General features: G+C 47.9%; 1 long non-coding RNA gene across 1 annotated transcript; it reads left to right on the top strand.

Moving 5' to 3' along the window:
• Positions 1-214: 214 nt before the first annotated feature.
• Positions 215-18,128, top strand: LOC126538711 (uncharacterized). The gene is made up of 2 exons (XR_007601122.3): positions 215-515; positions 17,850-18,128. It is a non-coding gene; the product is annotated as an uncharacterized lncRNA (long non-coding RNA).
• Positions 18,129-19,611: the final 1,483 nt, after the last annotated feature.

Raw genomic sequence — 19,611 nt, 5'->3', positions numbered from 1 at the left:
GTTGGTGCGTAACGCAAGAAAAGAATCATTTCGGTTCGTGGAGCTCTTTTGATGTAGCGGTCTGCTACATTAAGAGACACCTTTTTTAGCAGTCTGCTCGTAAGAATAACCAATACGTCTTCTTGTTTTTCACAATATAAGGTCATGACAGGGAACACCTGCATGCGCTATTCTTCGCACAGAGAAATATGTTTACGTGCCCAGGTCAATGCAGTGTAACTGGAGATATATAAAAATTATGCTGGACATGTTAGTTGCTGCTCTACAGACTAAAAGGCGCTAGTGACATTGCGTTGGAAACCCTATGCATGCTCACAAATTCTCGTTCATTGGGGACAGTTTTCTGTGAGTTTTATAGCAAAAGACGAGAACGAATTTCTTCTATATGCCTTGTGAAGCCGGCGTTACATGTTTATAAATGAGTTCATTTATTTACCTGGTGTTTTTACTTCTGGTGTCAGCTAGATCAGCGGCAGGACGAAGAGAACACAGTGAAGGAAGAGGACCTGCTTCAGGTAAGGTAGTTTGAAAGATTCAATTATTTGTGGTGTCTTTTTCTAAATTAGACTTGCAAACAAAATTAAGCTTTCTTAGTAAACATGATTATTTTAAAGGGCCTTATTATATCCTGAGATTATAGTGATTCTCTGTTATATAAGGGCCCTATAGTTCCAATGCATTTTTGACCTTGTTGAGGAACATAATGCTCGCTAATAGCGGTGCCCTGGTAACACACACATCATTTTGTTCCAAATTTTTGGCACGTTTAACTGAACTAGACTTATCGAAACATGTTGAAAATTAGGTTTTTAATAAGAATGTTAAGCCTAACCCAATAATTCATGCGTTTTTGTATTTAGAATATTGTAACAAAAAAAAACTAGTTTGTGCAATTGTTTAATTCTAGTTCAGTAACTTCCGAAACGCTTGTGTAAATGACTTAATAATAGAATCAGCCGTCTATCTTCAAGGGATTAGGAAATAATGGTAAGTTTCTATCAAAAACACGTTTTAAAATAATTAGGCCTAAAGTAGAAGAAGACAATATACGCGCCCATCGCTCTTCAAACTCGGAGATGGGTAGACGTAACGCGGACAAACTTGTCGAATGGCACTGGAACTGCAGGGGGTTCCGCCGCAAGCGGAGACACGAAGCGCACAGCAATGACTCGCAGCTCGCGGGGGGCCTCGTGTTCGACCGCTCAACTGCCCTTATTCATTCCGTAGCTACCGACATCCCTCATGAAATTTTAGAAGTCATCACACACCATAAATGCCGCTAAATTTTCTTTAGTTGCCTAAAGTTGCTCGTGCCCGCTCACATAGTTACCACCAACTATTTACTGTGTTTAGCAAGCTCGGGGACAACTTGTTGGTCTGCAGAGGCTTCAATACACCGCACCCGGTCTGGAGTTTCCCGAAGGTAACAGTGAAAGGAAACCAAATCGTGGGATGGGATATGCAAAGTGTGCTTCACATTGCTTTATGATCCCGCGCAATCAACCCTCATCGCGAACAGTGTCGTTTGATATAAGTGTTCCGACCTCACAATGAACCGCGGCACTGCAGCGGCCGTGTCCAGCGGGCCCTTAGACGACAATTTAGGTAGCGATCACTACATCGTCGCAACCACCCTTTCTCTTATCAACTCTCACCCACCCGAGAGCCGGGTTTTTATAAAGCATTGGGCTCGATTTTGGGAGTATTGGGCCACCTCTCCAAAAGCGGCTTGGGTACGAGACTGGCTCGCAGCCTTCGCAGCAGACATAGAGGCAATCACGCGTGCGATCACTACTACGTCTGCCAATCCGGACGTTGACCGACAGCGGCTCCACCTGTGCTACGCCAGGAGCGTGCTGACGAACTGATGGAGGAGGCAGCGTCTGAATCGCAAGCTCCAAGTACGCTTTTCCCGTACTTACTAGTAGACTCTTGCTAGTAGCAACTGGAGATGATTCTGGGACCGTCTGTCTGGCATACTAGAAATTGCGAAGACGTGGGCCATTCTACGTGCACTGATAGACCCAACGGGCACCAAGACGCAGGCACACAAGCGCTTGCACGTTCTTATTCACTTATTCCGTGACAATTCCGACCGCCTCCTCCAGGAGCTCTAGCCCGTTAGGCTCACGCCCTCAATACTGTCCGCACCCGTAGATCACAGAGCCGCCCAACGCTCTAGACACAGAAATCACAATTCAGCAGGTCCGTGGAGTGCTGCAGGACATCTGCGAAAACTTGACACCGGGAGCAGACCACGTCCGGTATGCAACTCTCAGCAAAGTCAATATCGAGGATATGGATCGGCTGGTGGACACGTTTAGCGAGCATTGGCTGAGTGGCACGCTGCCTAGACATGGCGCCACGCGGATATATCTATCATCCCAAAGCGATCCATCAACACACGCAGAGCCGTGTTACTTACGTCCTGTACAGGCAAGCTCACTGAGTACGTGGTTCTGTGGCGCCTGCAGCCGTTCTTCGAGGGTCAGTCCTTTTTCCCGCATACGCAGTTAGGTTTATTCGCACCAGTCCACACAGGACGTGCTACTACAAATAAAGGAGGAGCTCCTGAGTCCCCCGCAGGGGGCCCGAACCTAGCTTTGCTTGCGCTCGACCTAATTAAGCCTTCGACAATGTGGAACACGACCCCATCCTCAATATCATCGCCGAATCGTGCTGCGGCATCCGGTTATACAACTACGTTAGAGCTGTCCTCTGCTACCGCACAGCAACGATTAGAATTGGTCCTCACCGCTAACGGGACGTGACACCGCCCTCCCTCCAGAGATCGATCATTTCACCCACCTTCTTTAACAGCGCTATGGCAGATCTCCCCAAGCAATTTGTCCAAGTCGAGTATCGTCACCATGCGCTCTATGCAGACAATATAACGCTGTGGACTGTGGACGGTTCGGGGCTTTGACACAGTCATTCAAGACCGGCTCCAACAGGCGGTCGAGATCATGTCAGACTACGCCCGAAGGGGTGACCTCAGCTGCGCGCCCCGCATTTCCGAACTCGTCATCTTCCGTCCACGCGGCAAGTCTACCGCGGACTCCATCACAGTCCTCGCCGACGGGACAACCGTACCACGGGTGTCACGAGCGCGCGTCCTCGGACTTTACGTTCAGGATGATGGCAGGGCTGGACCCACCCTCTCTGTACTTTCGCGCCAGATGGAACAGCTCATCGCTATGCGGCGCCGCGTTAGCAATCGATGCTTTAAACTTAAGGAAGGGGACATGATTCGATCAGTAGATGCATGCATTCTTAGGCGCTTGAATTATCATCTCCCCTTTCACCGCCTAACGCGGACACAACGTGACCGTGTGGACACACTCATCCGCAAAGCCACCAAAGTCGCATTCTGGGTTCCACACCATAGCTGCAATCAGCGTATTTTATCGCTCGGGGTAGACACTACCCTCGACGAACTACTAGAGGACCAATGGATCAGCCATCACCAACGTCTTCTCCACGCTTCGTTGGGTAGACAGCTCCTCATTCGCTTCTGCCACCCACTTCGGCCGGCATCCCCAGACATGCAAGGGATCTGCGTACCGGACAAGATCACTAGGATGCTTCGGGGGCATCACATGCCGCGTAGCATGCATCCTGAGCACAATGTGGGTAGACGACGGGCGCCGGGGAGATACCTCGCTCGTATTCTTGGTGAACTTCAGTGTTCTCTACACGAATGCCGCTTGTACGGAACAAGGGCACATAACGGTGGTGGTCGACGGTACCCGCCAGGTTGTGCGCGTAACCTCTATTATCTCTCCCGCTTCAGCTACCGACTCGGGCGAGAACCTGGTGGTTACTCTCGCCATCCAACACATCTTGAGTATCCCGGGGGAGACGTATTACATAATCACCCATTTGCAAGCGGGCTTTCTTGACAGGTCATGGTATTCGAAAAGCCGCGTACAGCATTTTTTACGTGCGTCTAAGTTAACAACATTCGACAACATTCACCTTCTCTGCACGCCTGGCCATGCCTCACTACCGGGTAATGAATGCGCTCATGCGCCCGTTTGAGAACTCACCCTCCGAGCAGCCCTGCCGCAGTGAGGCGGCCAACACAGGGCACAGTTCCCCCCCTCACACATCACGAGGTTACACAGCAATACACACGCCAGCGTCAGCTTCACCAACCTCCACCGGCGTATTCCACTAGGGGGGAGGCGGTCGCACTCCCCCCCCCCCCATTTGCAGACCCACACATTTCCCAATGTCCACTTCCTGCACATCCTATACCCCACGCGCAACCCCGACGCTTGTCCAGGATGGGGCGCTTCCCCCACCACCTTGCACGTTGCGGTAATGTGGTGCAATGCGCCGCTCCTTGCTTCCCATCCCTTTCCCGTATCCTTCTTTGGTCCCGTACTACAGAGCAGTGGGAAGGCGTCCTTCGCGACGGCACCTCCAAGGTCCGCTAGGCATTGATCCGATGGGCATGGGCCATTACCGAACGTGTAATAAGAGCCCCGGACTAGGGGCCCCTTCTCAGTTTGCCATCACCTGTCAATTAAATATGTTTTCATCATCAGGAGAGTGCTCTGGCTTTCGCTGTCTACGCGCTCAGTTGTGCGCACTCGCATTACCGTTCCGTCTGAGAAACTGTGCGCATACAACGCCGTGGTGAACGCAGTGGCCTTAGTGGTACGCACAGTAAACGTTGAGCTAAAATCATCTTGGTACTTCTTTGAGCACTGAAAAACACCCATGATTTTCCCTCAGTCTTAATTCATGCCAAAAATTCTGATTTGGGTGAGTTGGTAGAGCTTCACCTCAACGCAAAGCTCATCTGATGCGCCATCGAAATGCCACTTTTGTTACGCCGCTGCCGGTGTGTTACACATCATATATTTATATTAGATATTTATATTACATATTAGACATTAGGCATATTAGGTATTAGATATTCAGGTTACGGAAAACGTCTCAAAACTTGTCGCACGCTATTAGATATTCAGGTTACAGAAGACGTCTCAAAACTTTTCGCACGCTAAGTTTCTCATTTGTTCTCACACCTATGCCTGACACTGCTGTAAGATGTGTATTTCTAAAGGAAATGGCCGGTACGAATTGGCACTTCGGAAGGGGGGTGTAGCGGGCACACAGAAATCATCTAAACATTCAGTACTGCACTAATGGATATTAAGGACAGGATGCGAAATAAAAGAAGATTTTTGAATGCTGCTTTCGCAAACTGTGGAACTGGCTGTCATCGCGTTCAGGCGCGTTGCATGGCCTATATAGAGGATTTACACATGCGCAGATGTGTTAATGTAAGAGGAAAATAAAAGCTTGAATATCCAATATAAGTCTCAAGGAAGCTGATTTCTTTCGCGTAGAAAGGAAAAGAAGCGTCACTGGTGCAGCTCTTTTTCTTTTTTATCCACAATCCTTCCAGTAAGAAGCGCGATTACTATTTGGAGCTCTTTCCTGGAATCTTTGTTACTCGAAACAATGCCTTCTCGAAGCACGTCAAGCGCAAAAGTTCACGTGTTCCACCAGGTGCGTGTCTTCATTCTTTCGTAATGTTCCAGGCGTGCTCTCGGAATCGGTTGTTTACGCCCTTTCTACAATGGCCGATAGAACTCTCTCTACAGCACAAAGGAATGCCGAATACAACCCTCCAAGTGCACTTGAAAGAGGAACGCACATGCTTCTTCGCAACCTTATTTATGAGAAAGGATGAAATGCAGCTTTTTATAGCAATCAGGACACCTCCTCCCCTGCGGAAAACTTATATTTCTCACTGTTGGGAAGAAGTTCTTCATTAGGGACGTCCGTGCGCAATCAAGTCTTGGTAGACTTCGTTAGTCATCCTTATGAACTTTCTGAGACTTCCTTATACAAGTCTGAAGATTGTTTAGAAAATACCATTGTGCTTTCATCCTGGCAAAGACAACTACACACATGTGCTGCTACTACCTGCTTGCCTCCTCGGTCTAATATCAAAGTTCACACGTTTTAACGAAACAGACTCTCATTGACGTCGTGTGTTTCTAGTTGTTTCTTGCTTTTCCTGTACGCCACAGAGCATTTATCCTAACAAGTTGCCACTAACACAAACCGATCTCAAGATAAACACTTCCTACCAGCAGTACCTTCATTGGGATCCCTAGCTGCAAGACTGGCAGCGTCTGCACTAGAAATAAATACTAATCTCAGCGTCGGACTTCGAAGTTGGTGGCCATGATCATCTTTTCATTGCCTCGTGAAGTTTTGTTTATACACGGAGTTACATTTCCAATTCAGATCACTGTCATAAATATGCCCCTTACAACACCATCTAGAGGCCTGTTGATGCCGAAGAAGAAAGCATCGACGCGCCGGCCGGTATGCAAATATACTTGTCACATATTCCGGATCCAATGGAACTCGTGATGGCTCCTCAGGAATAAAAGCCAGAATAATAATCACGCGCACCGCGATCTACTCTGGAGTGCCTTGAAAAAGTTCCACGAAATCCCCGGGACGACAAGGGAATGCCTTGTCAGGGAAAAAAAGAAACGCCGACATCTTGCAGAACTACAGGACAAACCGACAGCCACTTGAAGATTAAGTAACAGCCTCAGAGCGATTCGGCTACCTCTGAGGTGAAAGCGTTATGCATGTGAAATTGAACTCCCACGTAGGTGGTCTAGCATTGGAGAGAAAAAAGATCAGCCGCATACCAGTGCTGCGACAACCAAAAGCAATACGCAACGCCTCATTCAAGAACAAAGCCGATGAAGCAATGACAGGCACTGGAAAATGGATTGGGCACCTTTGCAGGAGTGGTCGCTGCAGATTCGTGCTGTCTTCTTCAGCTTCCATGATGTGTCATTCCGGTTGACGCTGCGTACAGCAGCGCCGCCTGGAGTGACGCCTATCACTGGCAAAAGATGCCGAGAGTGAGTGGGGCTATACTAATCCAGGTACAACCAAATTAGGAAGGCCCACAAAGTTTCAACAAGACACTCCCTCACCCGATCACGAATTGGCCTCCCTGGTGCGGTATTCGGCCACCCCCTCCCAAATGACCCACTCAATTACTCAATGGCCCTCAGCACCCAGCAACAGCGGAGCCTCTGACCAAGGTGGTGGTCAGACCTGTAACGCTGCAGAGGGTGCTAAGAATCTCTGTATCCGGATAGGCCACCAATGGAAACTGACTCTTGCAGCGTTTAACACCCGAACCCTCTCGAATGAGCCCAGCTTAGCAGGACTCTGAAGAATTATTAGACATTGTTTGGGATATCATCGGCCTTCGTGAGATTAGAACTGGTGAGGTTATACATTGCTGAATAAACGACAAGTCCTCTGCTATAGAGGTCTTCTAGATAAGAAGCAATACGGGGTAGGATTCCTAATTTATAAGGACATAACGGGTAGCATTGACGAATTCTACAGCCCTAATGAGAGGGTAGCTGTAGTCGTAATTAAACTTAATAAGAGGTATCGATTAAAGGTAGTACAAGCCTACTCTACAATATTCAGTCACGATGGTGAGGAAGTAGATGAGTTTTATGAAGATGTTGAATTAGCAATGAAAAAAGCGCAAACTCAGTATACTGTAGTAATGGGCGACTTCAATGCAAAAGTGGGGAAAAAGCAGGCTGGCCAACAAGCAATTGGCCACTGCGGCATCGATTCTAGGAACGCTAGAGGAGAGCTGATCGTAGAATTCGCATAAAAGAATAAGTTTCGAGTAATGAACAGCTTTTTCAGGAAGCGTAGCAACAGAAAGTGGACCTGGGAAAGCCCTAATGGTGAAACAAGAATTGAAATTGACTTCATACGTTTTGCTGATCCTAGCACAGTACAGATGTAGAAGAATTAGGCAGGGTTAAGTGCAGTGATCATAGGTTAGTGAGGGCTAGGATTCACCTCAACTTAAAGAGACATAGAACTAAATTGGTCAAGAAGAAACAGGTCAACCTAAAGGCAGTAATTGTAAAAGCAGACACATTCAGGCTGGTACTTGCAAACAAATATCCAGCCCCACCTTAGAACAGAGAGATGATAACGGCATAGAGCTAATGAATGAAACCGTAACTAGGTTGGTTTCAGAGGCAGCAACTGAAGGGGGAGAAAAGGCACCAAGGCAGCCAGTAGGCAAGCTCTCCCAAGTAACAATGGATCTAATACAGAAACGACAAAAACTGAGATTCGCAGGAATGACTTGTTCACAATGAAAAACCTGTTAAGCAGAATGCTTCTATAAGGCTTGAGCGCACAACGCAAACGTTAGAAGTACACCTGCTGTAAGCGCCAGATGATCGGTTCATTTTGGCATTTGTAGTCTGAATGAATGAAGATTGAGCCATTTGGTCAGGTTTTTCTTTGTGGCTAGGAGAGGCGCGTTGTCCTAGCTTATTTTGTGACCTGTCTTCTGGGTGTGCTCTGCTAGGGCATTTCTGAGTACTCGATCTTTGGTGCGGTCATTTATACACTGCTTGAGATGCCTGCAGTAATCTTCACTATCACCAATTTAGTTTCTCAATCGGCGCACAGAATCTTGAAGACAACTCCATGAAAATTTGCTCGATGTAAGGGATTCTTAAAGGGACACTGAAGCGAAACAATAAATCAGTAGAGAATAATAAAGTATTGTTTGAGAACCCTGCAAGCAGTCATTTCAATATAATAGCTTGATTGTTAGGTGAGAAAATGAAGGTCCAAGTATGAGTATCTGAATTTCGCGCCGAAACCCCGCCTCCTCGACGTCAGTGTGACGTCAGGGATACCAAAGTATGCTTTCGTATTTGGGCCGCGTTGGCTGAGTAAAGGTTCCCGAAAGTTGCCATGTTTAACATTTGGTTCTTCTAGAACACGATGTAGGCAATCTGTACCACAACATAATTAAGTAGGCCCTAGAAGATGCCATCGAAATTTATGACGTCACAACGGCCAGGTGCGGGAACTTCAAGGAGCCGTCGCCACCGGTCTTTCGTTCTTGTACTTTTTCTGGTTTACCAAGCGTCTTATTCTGGTAAGAGTGGTGTTTTTGGTGTCATAGAAGGGTAATTTATTGATGCAGAAGAAATAATGTTTCCCTTCAGTGTCCCTTTAATATTCATCAGATCACATCCTTGACTGGCGCCACAGGCTTGCTAAAGAGATAGGCCAGGTCTTCGCTCGCGCCTTGTCTGTAAGGGAAAGAAGTACGCTTATCTTTATGCTGAAGCTTTCATCACTTGCTTGGACAGCGGTTGATTGTTCATCAGGAACTCAACTGTGCTGCAAATAGAATGCTAGAAGTATAACTTTTTGTCAGGTCCGCTTCAACACTCCTAATTTCCCAACGAACACATCCTCTCCCGTACGCTATATGAATATAGGCGCTCGCATCGCGTTAAATGCCGTTGTTCTCTTTTCATGCACATTGCCAGAAAAAAAAAAAGAAAGACATCAGCACATGTATTTGCAAAATGTTTATGTCACTTGGCGAGACTTCGAATAAAAATAATCCTTTAATTCCCGCTGGAAGAGCTGGCTTGTAGAAAACAGTTTGCCATTATTAGAAAGGGAGATATTGAAGAACCACGAATCGCCTAAATATGAACATAACGCTTTGTTACAGAATCGCTGCATCGTGACCTGCACGTATGCTGCTAAAATAATGCACAGGTCACAACCACGTGAGCAGGTCTTACTGTTGCAAGTAAGCGAAAAAGAAGAGCTGCAAGAGAATAATGAAAATGGCAAAATGAGTGAGGTGGCGTTCTTTTATGTTCAGATCAGTGCGGACGGACACACTAGTGAGGACGAAAGTATGAAGGTGCTACATAAAGGCAGAAACGTTTTAATGAAATTGAGTGTCGCATGCCTGATAAATAACCTCAAGCTAACTACATCCTGTGGCGTTGACGACATTACTTCTAAAATTCTAAAAAAGAATGACATAGCGTCTTGTAAAATTCTGCCTCACATCTTCAGGCAATCTTTATAGACTGGACTGCTGCCTTCAGATTGGAAGATAGCAAATGTCATAGCCATATTTAATTAAGGTAATAAACGCGCACCGAAAAACTACCGTCCAATATCATTACCATCTATATGCTGTAAAATTCTAGAACATGTAATTGCATCAAGTGTCTACAGTCACCTGGAAGCCAACAAATTGTCTTTTCTAACCAACACGGATTTCAGAAGGACTTCTCTTCTGAAACGCAATTACTAGAATTAGCAACTGATTTGCATGCTAACGGAAGACGATCTCCAAACTGAATGTACTTTTGTAGACTTCTCAAAAGCGTTTGACCTCGTAGCACATTGCCGTGTGATTTTGAAATTGCTCTTAAATTAAATTCTCTTACATGAACATGGATTTGCAAATTCCTTTGTAATCGTCAGCTGTTCACAGCAGTTAATAATTTTTCCTCTCCTTTTTCGCACGTCACTTCCGGTGTACCACAAGGCAGCTTTCTTGGGCCATTACTATGTCTAACATACATTAATGACTTACCCAATAATATTTCCTCACACGTGCGCATTTTTGCAGAGGACTGCATTCTTTATCGTTCCATCAAATGTGCCGATGATCATGCAATTCTCCAAAAAGACCTCGAACTTATTTATCTTTGGTGTAAGACTTGGCTAATGAATTTTAACGTTTCTAAATGTAAAATTATCTCTTTTAGCCGCAAACATACTAAATCTACGTTTCCCTGTCACATAAATAACATCACTATTTTGCACGATAATCAATATAAATATCTTGTTGTTAACTTCTACTCTTCGGTGGTGAGCGCACATTGCATACATATGCGCCAAATGCTTCAAGATCATTGGGGTACATAAGACGCAAGTTGCATAATTCTACTAAAGACATTCGTAAACTAACATATCTTACATTTGTTCGACCTCAGCTTGAATACGCCGCATCCGTATGGTCTCCCCGTCAGAAATACTTGATCGAACAACTCGAATATATCCGGAATAGGGCGGCGAATTTATTTCACGTTGTTATGAATTTAACGAAAGCATAACACAGATTAAACTCGACCTCTCAGTACAGCCCTTGCGTGATCGTCTTGATATAGGCCCGCTATAATTATTTCATAACTATGTCCATAATACAGCACCATCAGTCCTGCATCTTGAAACTCCTCATTACAGGTCACACCGTCTGTACAGTCAGTTCAATTTCATGCGCATCTACGGAAAGGCTAATTCATTTAACTACTTCGCTCTTTCAAGAGCCATTCGCCTTTGAGACAGTCTTCCTAACGCCATCGCTAATGAGGGTGACCAGGAAAAATTCCGGCATCTTCAAGCAACGCATTTTTCAAACTCTACATAACCTAAGGTGTTCTTTTTCTTGAGTTTCCCGTTATTATTGTTCTGCTTCCCCTTAAATACTGTTTTTTTATAGTCAAATATTGTCCCGCTCGCTCTGTAATTGTCTTCGTTATATTTTACTTTGCGAAACTTTCTTGTTTACTAATCTCTCGCGTTCAAAAGCATTCGGTTTGTCTTTTGCACAATTTTTAACACCACATTACTGCATGTCTGCGCATTTCTAACACTGTATTTTTTTGTATATACATTCACATACGTATTCTAATTATTATATGTCCTTTCAGTGTACTTTCCCCCCTTACAAAATAACTCAAGGAGCCTGTAAGGTATCTTTAAATAAATAAATAAATAAATAAATAAATAAATAAATAAATTATATTGTGGGTGAAGAAAAACGAGGCAGACGTTAGTGCCTGGTGCCCACAAATTACATCTTTAGCCGAAGCGGCTCAATCAGGCGGAAGCCTGATACCGCTGATTCCACAGCTCGGGTACCGTCAGCGTGTTGGGCGTGTCCTTGTCGTCTTGCGTGACCGGACCATTGCGGCACGTAGCAGTGCGCTACAGGGCCCCCTTCTAGCGAGGAACCAGTGAGCTGGACGGAAGGGGAAGCGCGTACGGTGGTGATGCGAAGCGCATGCGGAGAGTACGACTGGCCTGATCTGAAGGGAATGTAACAATAGTAGTAGCTAAAGCATGAGAGTCCAAATAGGCAAGCTTCAGATGATCGACGGAGTCCGCACCTTGACGGCCCTTGATGAGCAGTAGAACGTGTTTAGGTGCACGCTTATGTACTTTGAACAGACCATCAAGCGGTGACCGTAATACAGGACGCACCACGTCGTGGTGCACAAAGACGTGCCTGCAGTTCTCAAGGCGATGGTTGACGTATACGTACCGGGAAGAAGGTCGCTGTTGGGAGGGGCCGACAGTACGCATAGTGCTACGTAGGCGGTAGGTGTAGTTGTACACGTCAGAAAATATGGTGGGCGGGTGGTCGAAGAATTCACCAGGGATTCGTACAGGGGGGCCAAACGTAAGTTCGCCGGCGCTGGTAGAATAGTCACTGCGTGAAGCGGTGCGGGTGCCAAGTATAACGAAAGAAAAGCGCTCGATCCATTATTAAGGAAAAGTCGAAGCCATGAGTGAATCCTTCAGTTGGCGGAGAAAACTTTCGATGATCCCATTGGATATCGGGTGGTAAGAGGTAGTCTTGATGTGATTGACGCCGAGCAGCCGAGATAGACTGGCAAACAATGTTGAGTCGAAGTGGTGACCACGTTCAGCGGTAATGGTGGAAGGGACACCGTAGCGGCTAATCGAGGCGTGATGCGTGCTCGAGCTATTGACCCCGCCGTTATGTCAAGGAGGGGCATCGCTTCAGGCCATCTGGTAAACCTGTCAGTGCAGGTTAACAGGTACCTATGGTTCCCGCAGGGAGGAAAGGGGCCGATAATATCGACGTGCAGATGGCTGAAGCATGCGTGCGGGGACGGTATGTGCCAAGAGGAGTTGCAGTGTGGCGATGCACTTTAGACTGTTGGCAGTTGAGGCACGTGCGTAAGCAGCGGCGAATGTCGACCTTGATACTGGGCCACACATAAGGAAAAGTGGCGAGTCGCTGTGTTGCGCGAATGCTAGGATGAGCCAAAGAATGCAGGGCGTCAAAGACGGCTCGGCGGTATGGAGGAGGCACGTAAGGCCGAGAACGTCTTCGACGTATCGCAAACAAGGGACACGTCGCAGTGAGGACTTGAGGTATCTTCAAACACCAGAGAGGTACCGCGGTCGTGCGATGCAGCAGGAGCTCGGCGTCAGCATTATGGGTGGAAGCCACGGCCGTGAAGTCGATGACCGGTCGACCGCGGTGCATCGCATGGATGGCGGTGAGAGAAAGTGCTTCGGAAACAGCGTTGGATTTTCAGCTGAAGTGACGAATGTCACTGGCGTATTCAGAAATGTAGGCGAACTGCCTGATTTCGCAGACCGCATAGTAGGTGCTGCTGACGCTATGGTGGAAATCAGTGGTTTATGGTGGGTAAGGACATGGAACGGATGTCCGTCGAGAAAATTACGAAAGTGTCTCACAGCCAAATAGGTGGCCAGCAGCTCTCGGCCGAACGTCGTTTAATGGTTCTCAGGGGGCGCAGGCTTCCTGGAAAAGAAAGCGATGGCCTGCCAAACACCGGAAACGAACTGCTGCAAGACTGCACCGACAGCGGTGTTCGATGCGTCAACCGTGATAGATGTTGGGGCGTCGCATTTGGGGTGCACGAGGAGCGTCGCGCTAGCAATGGCTTCTTTCATGCCTCTAAACACGCGGTCAACGGTGCCGTTCATGGCCATGGGAGTATTCGGTGTCTTGAGGCCCAAGAGAAGGTCCTGGAGAGGCTTCAGTATACATACCCAGCAAGGAATGAAGTGGCGGTAATACTTGGCCAGGCCAAAGAAATTCGCGCAGTTGCCTGGTGGTGACTGGCTGAGGATACTCATGGATGGCTGTGACGCAGATCGGCAGTGGACGAAAGCTGTGTACATTGACGCGATGGCCAAGAAAATCCAACTTCGTAACACCAAAATCGGACCAATAACGACAATAACGAATTTTCTCAGTCTTGCGAGCACTTTACCTAGATGTAGCTTATGAGCTTCAGCAGAAGCGCTGTATATGAGGATGCCGTAGCAGCGTTCCAAGCCACGTAATACCTAGTCACCGAAACACTCAAAGGTCTGCAGCGCATTATGGAGACCGAAAGGCATGCGCAGATATTCAAACATACCGAAGGGTGTTATAATCTCGGTCTTGGGAACATCTGAGGATTCCACACGAATCTCGTGGTAGGCTTTCACTAGGTGGACCTTGCTAAAAATGGCGCCGCCGTGCAGCGCTGATGTAAAATCCTGAATGTGATGGACTGGGTACCGGTCCGGGACAGTGGCGTTGTTGAGAGCACGGTAATCGTTGCAGGGCGCCAGTCACCGGTGTTTTTGGTCATCATATTGCTACGGAATAGTATTACCGATGACGAAGAGGTGAGCAGTAAGACGACGACGACGACGAAGTGCGGCGTATTACGTTGTAAATATACTTGCATATAGCTTTTCATCTGCGTCTTCTTACGTAACATATCTGGTGGAGGTGCGGGGTCATCACTACATCACTCTCCCTGCTCCTCGTGATCCTGGCTTATTCTCTGGCAAAGATGGGGAAGACGTCGACGACTGGATCAGCCTGTACGAACACGTCAGCCGCAATAACCGGTGGGGCCCTACCGCGTGCTGCGCCAGGTGACGCCTGTGACGTACTAAATTGCTCCTGTGAGCTCAACCTCGTCATCTACTGTGGCATCTAGTGATGTCGTGCACGTCAGTAGGCTCACGGCCTACTACACTGCTTCCGAGGCCGGCCTTTAGTCGCTCCGGGGCGGCGCTTTTACCGCCGGGGGTAGTGCTACGGAATAGTATTACCGATGACGAAGAGGCGAACAGTAAGAAGACGACGACGACGATTGGACGCTAGCGCGGGCTATTATTACCTCTTGGCCAAGTGCGGCGTATTACGTTGTAAATATACTTGTATATAGCTTTTCATCTGCGTCTTCTTACGTAACAATATGAAGTGGTGAGGCCCAAGGACTGGAAAAGGGACGAATGAAGCAAATGTCGAGAACGTGTTCAAACTAATTTCTTGGCGACAGCTAGACAAGCCGGCGTGAGGCGACGAGCCCAAGCAAACACGGCATGGCGAGCCGTGACGTTATGGGCAGTCACGCTGTCAGTGACCGAGTACTGAAAGGAAGGAGGTGGGAAGGCGTCCTGAAACTCGGCAAGGTCGGGAACGGCCATGTGCTCCTGGGGACGCCAGAGTGGTGGAGAGCAACAGGAAACGCTTTTGACGGTTAAGCTCGTCTCAGAGTCCAAGATGCGGCTGTGCCGCGCGTCCGCGACGACCTTGCAGTGCCAAAGAAAGCCGGCTCCGATAATGGGCTGGCGCACGGTCGCGATGAGAATGATACAGCGAAAAGTACGTCTGAAGCTGATGTCAAGAGTCACCGACTTTTGGCAGTAGGTCCACATGGTTGATCCGTTGACCACGGTGAGAGGAGGCGAGTCGGAAGGATGGCAGCGCTCAGTCAACGTAGGAGGAAGGACGCTAATCTCGGTGCCAGTGTCGACGAGATAGCGGGCTTTGGTGACATGGTCGATGACGTGGAAAAAGTGACTGCATCTGGGACCGCAAACAGCGGTCGCCGTCGGTGTTCTGCCGAAGCGTTTCCCGCGTAGGCGCAGGGCTGGCTGCACTGGCTTGCGCGAGAGCCATAGCGATGGTGGTACTTGCAAAGCGTAATCGGAGGATAGCGGCGTCCACAGTGACTGGGGTTGGGGAGACGAGGTTGTGACGAAGAACGCGGCTGGCGGGCCCGGATCGCAGCGACTTCAGCTGTCGCTCGCGCCACTTGCCTTGTAAGCTCCTCGTTAGCTTGAAGAAGACGCGCATAGATGTCGGTAGCAGCTGCGCCGTGGGACGGAGGGTCGGCAGGGCGATGAACTTCCACCACGAAGGGAAAACCGACATCCCTAATCTTCTCGACCAATTGAGCCAGAGCTTCCAGTTTCGAGCATGAAGACGCGGTCAGGATCATGCGCACTTGCGATGGGAGGCGCTGTAGCAAAAGTGCCCATAGAAGTTCGCTGTCGGTTGTAGGAGCCAGGTCTCCACCCAAAGCTTCTGTACGTCGCCATAGGTAGGTAACTTTGCGCTCCCTGAGCTCCTTCAGTGAAGTGGATGCCGCTCCGTTTCAGTGGTGCGCTGGATAAACGTAGCCTTAGGGTGGCCATAATGGTGGTCAGTGGGCGGGGAGCATGGAGCATCGCGAACAATCGCTGCAGTAGTAGGTGGAAACGCCCCAACGACGTGGTCGAACATGTTCAACTGCGAACTGAGGCGGTGACGACGAAACAAGGATTCGATCGTAAGGAACCAATATTCCAAGTCCCACGACCAGAATTCCGGGAGCTTGAGAGTGATGCCTCGGGTTCGCGGGGTAGTGGCGTAAACGGCAGTACTTGATCGGGGCAATCCGAGGCCATGACTGAGTGGATAGAAGGTAGACTGCGAAGACAATGGGCCTCGAGGTCCTGGCGGCAGTAGACCTACGGAAGCGAGTGAGGCACCCGGAGCTAATTGCGATGATGGGAAGTCCGGAGTCACCAATTTTGTGGGTGAAGAAAAACCAGACAGATGCTGGGGCTTGGCGTCCACAAATTATATATTTTTAGCCCAGCCCGCTCAAGCGGATGGAAGCCTGATTCCGCCGATTCCACTGCTCGTGCACCGTCAGCGTGCTGGGTGTGCCCTCGTCCTCTTTTGTGACCGGATTATTGTGTGACGTTGTAGTGCGCTACAAAATCACATACCAGCTATTTCAGTTAAACTAATTTTGAGGTTTGGCTTATGTAACACCTTGGAAGAATGACATCAGTGGTACATTGTTGGTAGTTGTTTCAGCTAACAGGAAACATTTCCAAAGGGTCCCGAGTGGGTTAATTAGTTATCTTTATTTATGCGGTATTTTAAGTGATCTTTTGAGGGCATAGGTTTGATTTTCACAGTTGTGGAACATGCATAAAACACTGAAAAAATGTGTACTATAACGACATGTTTTTCTCTAGTTTTGTACTGTGGTCTCTAAACGTTAGCTTTGTACAAAAGTTGCACTTTTTAAATATTTCCCAGCCAGTACAACCTACAGAATTTTATGAACGTTTTGAGCTGTTGAGCACGAGGTCGCGCGATCAAATCCCGGCCACTGCGGCCGCATTTAGATGGGGGCGAAATGCGAAAGTACCCGTATACTTAGATTTAGGTGCACATTAAAGGAGTCTAGGCGGTTCAACTTCCTGGTGTCCCACTCTACGGCGTGCCTAATAATAAGACCATGGTTTTGCTACGTAAAACCCCATAATTTAATTTAATTGTAGCTTAACAAATCCGGTCAAGCATTATAACTAACGCTTTCTCGCGCAAAAGAACAGCCCGCGCCCGGATTTTCTATGAATGGCTTCAAGCTGTTTTTATACAAGGAGGGAAAGCACATCCTACACATTGGCTTGGGAAAAGTTAAGAAATTCTCCCCAAGTTAGAACTGTCAATTGATTCTCTGCAGCTGGAATAATAATACTCAATGAAGGCTTGTCTGATGGAAATGTAACGGCGTGTATTCATTATAGCCCACATTGTGGAAACATGTAAAATAACATGTAATGCTATATATTACAATGACGCATAATGTTTTGTAATCACGGACCCTACATATAACGTGATTAGTATGTCTGACCCATCTGTATAAAACGCACAATAATAAACTGTTAAAGGGGTGGTCGACCAATCGGAAACATTTTTATGGCAAGCATTTCTTAGAGAAAGCTGCGTTCTGCCCCAGGAATCTACACGTTCTTGGAAGCTTTCTCGTTGTCATTGTAAGCGTAATTGGTGCATAAACGTGCAAAATCCTACAGTTACTTTGTTTTTTCCTTGTGCTGCACAGGTTGTTACAAATATCACGAAGTGCGCAAAATGTGTGCGAGCAGCAACTGCGCAGAAGCAAAATGCAGGAAGCCGACTATTGGCCCCCGCTGTAGGAGGAACTGCGTGAGCGGGTGCTTTTGTGACAAAGGATACTACAGGGAGGACGTCAGCGGATTTAAAGAATGCGTAGCATGGATCGAGTGTCCCTCCAATTCAACACCACCTTTCAGCTGGTACCGTTGGAGAAATTGGCGTAGCCTTTATTAAAAAGCATTTAATAAAGCCGCGGTGTCCACGACTTGCTTACACTGGCCGAAAAGAACAAAAGAAGAAACACACACACACATACACACACAGACACACACACACACACACACACACACACACACACACACACACACACACACACACACACACACACACACACACACACCTATCATTGGTTGCAGATGCTTATCTAAGCCCCAAGCTCACTTGTTTCAGTCGCTGCGTACGATGTTCTTTCTATCTTTTCCTACTCTCACCTAAGGACCTCTTCACAGGCGTTTGTGAATCCAGCGCAAGATTTTTCTTCCGGCGAGTGACGGTCTTACGGTACTCCGCACCTGCGGAACGCCAGTCAGGTAGGTATGAAGGCACGAACAAGCCCACCACAGTGGCCTGGTATGACGATGTGAATAATATGAAGCATACACGACGGTAAGTGTGGCCACTAAAACAGGTCATATTGACAGGAGAAGCATTTTTGTCGCTTTAACTATGCAGTCTTGTGTGCTTTCCCGCCAGTGAAAAGTCCCACCACTCATTAAAAGTCCCTTTGGACGAAGCTACTGCATTTCTGGTGTAAGTGCCGTGGGGTCTTAAGCTTGCTCTTGGTATAAAGGAGACAACACTGTAGTGCAAACAATCAAAACGGTTTATTGCACGTATCATAAACTAATGCCTGCTAGCCGCATCACTACACGCAGGGCATATAGACGGGCGCGGGACAAATCGAGGAAGTACGACTCACCGTGACCGGATATCGAGCGAATATGTTCGTTCCGATGCTCGACACCAACGTCTAACCATTTGCGTTTACTGTCACGCGAGCAGTGACGCGTTCGAACGATCATGTTCGTCGTTTCCGGCGCCTTGCTCTTAAGCATTTAGCAGGATGGTCCCGCGAACGGTAGGCCAATGCGCAAAGCGTCCACGCAGCACACCGACCCCTAGCTAAGGAGGAAGAGCCTATTCCCTTTCGCACCCTATTAGCGCGTTGGTTAGGTGGCATTAGAAGAGCTACACTCGCGCCACTTCTCGCAATGTGCTGCAACCACACCGACCACCACCGGCATTTAGCTAGGCGGAGAAGCCGGATTACAGGGAACGCGAGAGCCATGCAAGGAAAACAACAGGCGACGCGTCAGAATCGAGCGCCCTCGCAATGCATATCGCATGAATTGTAGCGAATGACTTAACGAACTTCACAGCAAGGCCCCGGTGCTTGCAGAATTAGGCTGACAGCCCGAAAAGGCTTTCATGATGTTTAACTTCCCTATTTACGTTCAACCAAACCGCAAGTATCCTCAACTTCACATGTTTTAGTTATACGCAACAAAAGTGCAGAAATGTTACAGGCTTGGGCGGCACGCGCAACACATTAACAGCGTAAGCTGGATGAGCGGCTCCAAAAGAGTTACATTTTCGGAACCACGCACTACAGGGCATTCGCGGCGAAGTATTTTCCCGTCCGTTTTACGAGAACGATATGAACTGTCCGCCCGACGTCGACGGCGAGC

Source organism: Dermacentor andersoni, chromosome 8, assembly GCF_023375885.2.
Source record: "Dermacentor andersoni chromosome 8, qqDerAnde1_hic_scaffold, whole genome shotgun sequence".
Taxonomy (NCBI): Eukaryota; Metazoa; Arthropoda; class Arachnida; order Ixodida; family Ixodidae; genus Dermacentor; species Dermacentor andersoni.
Note: the sequence above shows the minus strand (reverse complement) of the source record. Positions and strands in the feature narration are given on the sequence as shown.